Here is a 6915-nt window from a genome sequence, read left to right as displayed (position 1 = left end):
GTTGGATAGTGGTGCCTCCCGTCACATGACCTGCAAGAAGGGTCTATATTGTTCCATGCAGCCTCTACAGGAACCCATCATCGTGACGGTTGGTAATAACGCAAAATAACCTGTTGAGGGTACAGGTACAGTTTCATTTGTTTCTGTGAATGGAGATGTTAAGAAACTATCTAATGTGCTGTATGCTCCAAAAATCAAGAGAAATTTGCTATCAGTTGCTTCCATAACTGACCTTGACCATGAGGTGAGGTTCAACAAGACAGGAGCAAAAATTTTGGATAGTGCAGGCAATCTTGTTTGCACAAGAGTAAGGAGGAACAACCTGTATGAGCTAAGTGCTCTTACAGCCACCGCTGGATTGGGCACAAGCAAACTTTGGCATGAAAGATTCGGCCACATCAGATTTGCAGTGCTGAAGGAGATGCAAAAGCAAGGTATGGTTGCTCACTTACCTGCAGTCACAAAAATCAAAGAACCATGTGAAGCTTGCATGATGGGCAAGCAACAAAGAAAGGCATTCCCACAAGAAAGCAAGAATAGAGCAAATGCTCCTCTAGAGTTGGTGCATGTTAACTTGTGCGGTAAGATGCCTACACAGGCCTTCGGGGGATCTTCCTATTTTTTATTGATTGTCGACGACTATAGTAGGAAGATGTGGGAGTACTTTCTTCGTGAAAAGGCTCAAGCTTTTGGTAAATTTAAAGAATGGGTACAACTTGTTGAAAATGAAACAGGGGGAAAAGTGAAGAAAATCAGATCGGATGGTGGTGGTGAGTTTGTTTCTACAGAGTTTGGAGATTTTTGCAAGAGCAAAGGGATCAAGCAACAAACGACGACACCACATACGCCTCAACAAAATTTAGTTGTTGAATGCTGAATGTGGACCACGGTGGAGATGGGGAGGTGTATGTTGAAAGGTGTTGGACTGCCAAACCACTTTTGGGCTGAGGCTGTCGATACTGTGGTTTACATCCATAATCATAGCTATACAAAGGCACTCAAAGGTAAAACACCACATGAGCTTACAGCGGTAAGAAGCCATCTGTCTCCCACTTCAGAATGTTTGGGTGTGAATGCTATGCGCATGTACCAGACAAAGAGAGAAACAAGCTACAACCAAAAAGCACCAAATCTTCTTAGGCTAGTGTGATGAGAAGAAAACCTATAAGTTGTATGACCAAGAGGCAAACAAGATCATAGCGAGCCGCGATGTGGTGTTCAGGGAGCAGCCACATGCAATGGGGGTAGAGAAGAGCTCTTCCCACTTTATCATCAAGCGAAGAGGTAATTCACTATGGACCTGTCCTAAGAGCTATAAAGGAGGAGGAAATATTAGATGATGAAGGTATAAGTCACCCACCTGTTGTTACACCACCGGAAAATCCATTGCTGTGATGGGTAAGGCAGCTCTATGACCATGATAACCAGATGCCTATGTCTATTGAGCAGCATGCAGATGGACCAAGGCGGTCTTAGAGAATCGAGGAGCAAAGGAGGGCTTCTACTCACATAGTTAATATGGCCTTGATGGCTGAGATTATTGCAGAAGTAAAGGAGCCTGCGAGTTTGGAGGAAGCACTTGCAGACAGATTGGAAAAATGCTATGCAAGTAGAATATGACAGCATCATGAAGAATGAAACTTGGGAGCTGGTAGATTGACCACCTAACAGAAAGGTTATTGGCACCAAGTGGGTTTGGAAGGTAAAGTACAAGGCCGATGGGACTTTGGAAAAGTACAAAGCCATATTGGTTGCAAAAGGATTTTTGCAGGTTGAAGGGTTTGATTTTCAGGAATCTTTCGCTCCGACTGCCAGAATGACCACTATTCGCATGGTACTATCAGTGGCTACTCATAAAAAGTGGCCAGTTTATCAAATGGATGTTAAATCAACATTCTTGAATGGTGACCTCAAGGAGGAGGCACGCGTGGCTCAGCCACCTAGGTTTGAGGCCCCCCATTTTGAGAACAAGGTATGTATGCTGAAAAAGGCTCTGTACAGGCTAAAACAGGCCCCAAGAGCATGGTACCAACGGATAGACAAATTCTTTCATAAATTAAACTTCAAAAGATGTGCCTCAGATGCTAACTTGTATGTGTACAGGAAAGGTGGAAAATTTGCTATTATTGTTCTATATGTGGATGATCTCCTCATTACAGGTGACTATGAAGACATGATCCAGCAGACTAGAAAGGCGTTGAGCATGGAGTTTGAGATGACAGACTTAGGCTTGATGCACTACTCTTTGGGGATTGAAGTCTGGTAAGAGCCTGGCAAGATCTTTATCTCTTAGCAAAAATATGCAAGGGAGATCTTGAAGGCATTTGGTATGTCCGAGTGCAAGGAGATAGCTACACCTATGGAGGTAAATGCAAGGTTGTCTATGGAGGATGCCTCACCACTAGCAGACATCGCGAGGTATAGGAAGTTGGTCAGCAGTCTCATCTATCTGTGCAACACCAGACCGGACATCAGTTTTATTTTGATTTGGTCTTAGAGGAGAGAGCACTACTCACTTTTAGATGAGTGTTGTAAGGAACACTTCTCAGGTGATTTATGAGATTTTCCATCTGATTTTTCAAACAAACTCTAGCATCATATTTAGGGGACTCTCTCTCTCTCTCTCGCCCCCCTGCCCCCGCCCCTCCCCCTCTTACCTTCCTTTCCATGTCAATCCATGTGAAACAAATATGGACTGCCCACAAACATTCAATATGCTTTCTTCGTAGAGTGCTGCCCTTTTGCTAGTAATGAATACTTAATGGAATTAAAAAAGTTGTTAGTGCATAGGCAATGTGTGTGAGATTGTGTTTGGTGCAAACAAATTTTGTTCACTTAACTTTTTGGTAATAGATACTAGAGAGTTAAAATAGATTTTGGCTGTTGGCATTTTGAGCAGGTTCTCCAATAAGCCCTGAGAGAATCATTGGAATGCAGGGATGCAGGTGCTCAGGTATGTGAAGGGCACTCTTAATTATGGCATCACCTATGGTACGGGCACTTCCTTGGCTGGTCATTGTGACTCAGATTGGGCTAGAGATGTTGATTCCAGGAAATCAGTTTCTGGATATTGTTTCTCTTTAGGTTCAGGTATCTTCTCTTGGATCAGTAAGAAACAACCAACAGTGGCATTGTCTTCTACTGAGGCTGAGTACAAGGCAGCATGTTTTGCTGCATGTGAAGCAGTCTGGCTGAGGAGGATCTTATGGCACATGGGAGTGCAAGAGGATGAGGCAACTGTGCTGAGGTGCGACAATCAAAGTTGCATGGCCATTGCTAAAAATCCAGTGTCACAAAGATACCAAAGTCACAGGTGGGTATATTAGGCCACTACCACCTTTCTTCCTACAAACTTGAAGGAAGAAGTTGCTCAACATATCGGCAAACATGCTAAGATCCATCTTCTCAATAGGAACTGACACATCAAGACCTTTCATCACTCGCCAAGTATCACAAACCATCAAAAGGCTATTGACATGCTCAGTTATCTTTGTCTGAACTATGATTCACACCACGCTTCTCCTTGGGTTCTCTCTCCAAAGACTCATCTAGAGGCAAAAACCCAACACCCAAACCCGCAACATCACCTGTAACATTCCCCGTACCTAGAAAACACACATGCAAACAATAAAAAACAAAAACACCATAAAATGCAAAGAAACAACACCAAAACACAATACACTAACATCTATATTTGCCAAAATCTTCAGAAACACCACTAGAAGATGGAGATTATCAATCTATACCAAAATAATGGCCCTCTTCATAAAGACAAACCACCAAATTTGCACTAGAAGTAGGGGAATCCACAACATTCATAGAAACACTAGAAGCACCCCTTGCAACACCATCAACTTGGCTCAAACCCAATGAAAAAGGAGGAGTGTCCTCCATAACCACCACCAATGAAAAATAAATAGATCTCCACGAACCACCACCGGGAACCATAGTTCATTCCCTAGAAGTAGAGAAAACCCAGAAGAGACCTAGAACCCCTCGAAGCCCTCTCTTGGAGAGGACCCATGTTGCTTTCGGGAGGACAACTTTACAAACATGCACTTGGGGCCACAAATGAGGCATCCTATTCATAGAACGCAAGTCTTCTCGCACTCCTCTAGAGTCTTTGGCACCAACCAAGTGTGCATTCTTGAAGATATGCATGGGATCCAAGAGATGATTGATTTGTAACTGACCCCAATAAGGAAGCTCGTGAAAGATGGATAGCCTCTTCATACCAAGACGAGGCTTCTCTCCATTCATCCTCCAAAGCCTGAATCCAGTCACTTGCCTTCAAATATGGTGGTGGTGGATCAAATTGGCCTCCATGCGCGAGATGGTCTAGTGGAAGGTATCGAGCATGACCTTCCTGCAAGCGGTATCAAACCCTTCCCACAAATAGGACAAGCATGGTACCCACTTATTGCCTAGAAACATAGTCATAAAAGTACATATTATACATGTAAAGACACAATTACGTACCTGTGCACTCTCCATATCCTTGGTAGTCATGCATGGTCCACATCAAGGTTCCCCTAGCCAAAATGTCATTGGTATGTCTAGGAGCTCTAGAAATATCAAATACCTGCACTCCTCTCCATAATATCTGTAACTTCTCCATCAAAGGTGCCATGTACACGTCCATATTTTTGGCCTTGTACTTCCTTGGCACAAGTAGTGCAAGCATGAGGTGTCCCTTCTTTATTGTTAGCCATGGTGGGATATTGTAATTCACCAAGACTATAGGCCATGGCGACCAAGATGTCAAGCATAACCAAAAAGGGTTCACGCTGTCCATGGCTAGCCCAAGATGTAAGTTGCATGGCTACCTCGCAAAGTCCGGCCACTGATAATGTATGTGCTTCCAAGCTGCATAATTTATAGGAATCCTCAATGTGTCATCAGTGGACCGATGTGTAGTATGCCAAGTCATCAACTCCGCTATGGATTTGCATCGAAACATGTGCTATATTCTAGCAATGATGAAAAAGTGTCTCAAGACCTTTACCGGGATCTGCTCACCCTCTGCAAGTCATCTCTATGTCATTGTTCCCCACACTCCGAACAACTAGCCAAATCTCCATGCTCACGAGACGAAAATACTATCATTACGGAAAGCATGGATGGTATCATAATCCATACCCACCATTGTCAGCATCTTCTTTGCTTCATCTCTTGATGCGGGCATGGTAATTGATGCAGGCAACATCTTCTACAGCAACCTATCATAATTCAAACATACATAGGCTTTGAATAATGAGAAACTATGATCTATGATGATTCTCAAAATAAACAATATCTAAATTATGAGATAAATTAATGCAAGAGCTAACCTCATTAAGGCCAAGACACTTGTATTATCAGACCACCCATACTTTGCTTGCAGATTCAAGATTGAGAGACAAGCCCGTAGTTTTGACATCCCAGCACCCTCATACAACTGTGTTGGTTGTAACTCTCGCATATTGGTGTCATATTCGAACATCACGTGTACATGTGATGTAGTGCCCCTAAAAATAGAATCCATCATGCCCACCATACCTTTGTCATCATCTAGCACATTTGGGAGACTATCCTCCTGCTCAAAGTGTGAAGGTATACACATACCCTCGCCACCTCCTATCTCAAGGTTTCGTGTAAATATAAGATCTTGTCTCAAGGTTTCGTATCGTGTAAGCATGCCGTGTAAGCATGCAATATTAATCACGACTCAAATAGCATTGACTTATCGATGATCCATCGCCATGTGCACCACCAATGGTAGGTACTAGTGCGAGCTCCTCCCCATATATCCGCAGGTGGCGCATGACAATACTACGTTGATGTCGTACTTCTCGCTTGCAATGAGTGCAATGACAATACAACCTCTCCATAAGCCAGTCTGCACTCTCGGGCATTGGCACATCATTTGACAAGCTTTCATTCCTTCCATCTACACACCTCTAAAATCACAACACAAAATGCAAGGAAATCCATTAAGATCCAAAAAATAGCCACCCATGCGCTCCTTCTTTCTCATGTTAGATTTAGTGCCCTGAACCATTGCTATATAGCGACATTATATCCTGAAGCATCGCTATATAGTGATGCTTGTAGGATATACAGCATCGCTATATAGCAACTGACCAGTGTCTTTGACCCTTTCTGACCAAGTCTTTGACCCTGAGAATAAGATGATGGCCACGTGTCATTGCTGGTGACCAAGTCCCAGGGTTGAGGTTACCCTTGGGTAGCTGTGTGGACCGCCACGTGGCACGAGGAGGAAAGTCGAATTTTGACGAAATCTTGAAAGATTTCGTCTGTTTGTTGAAGAGTCGTTGGATCCTTGCAGGGAAGAGGCTGTCGCTGCATAGGCGTTGATTGTGTTGGAGCCTGGAAGACAAGGCGTTGATGGAGAGGCTTGTGAGCAGAAGCGACGTGTTGGAAGGAGCTTTGGAGCCTGGCACTATGCGGGTGACTGTTGGAGTGTCGTTGTAGCTTGAATGGATTTGTGGGCTTCTCATTCGTGGAGGCTACTCGTTTGGAGCCTTGGAGCTCCTTAGTTTATTGGAGAATTTGCTAGTTGTCACAGAGGGCCGTTGAGTCACGTTGGGCAGACGGGCACTGGGCGCCTTGGAGCTTTACAATCAGTTTTGAAGCATTGGAGGTTGAAGGTGGTTCGCTGGTGCTGCGTAGACATTGTAAGGCTGGACTTTGGAGCTCCAGTCGTTCAGAGGTCGTGCTATGAGCCCGCGATGCAGGAGAGGCTTGGACGCTCTTTTGCAATGGAGGCACTGTCGTTTGGGATAGCTACCGTGAAGACTAGGAGCTTTCCTTATTGGTTGTTTGGTGGCGCTTGTTGGCCTTGAAGAAGAGAGCCTAGCTACACGTAGGAGTCGTGGTTGATGCGGCTGTATAGAGGTAGGTGCAGAGGCTTAG

Source organism: Dipteris shenzhenensis, chromosome 26, assembly GCF_047967505.1.
Source record: "Dipteris shenzhenensis isolate YYH24624 ecotype China chromosome 26, Dip_SZ_1.0, whole genome shotgun sequence".
In the NCBI taxonomy this organism is placed as follows: Eukaryota; Viridiplantae; Streptophyta; class Polypodiopsida; order Gleicheniales; family Dipteridaceae; genus Dipteris; species Dipteris shenzhenensis.
Note: the sequence above shows the minus strand (reverse complement) of the source record.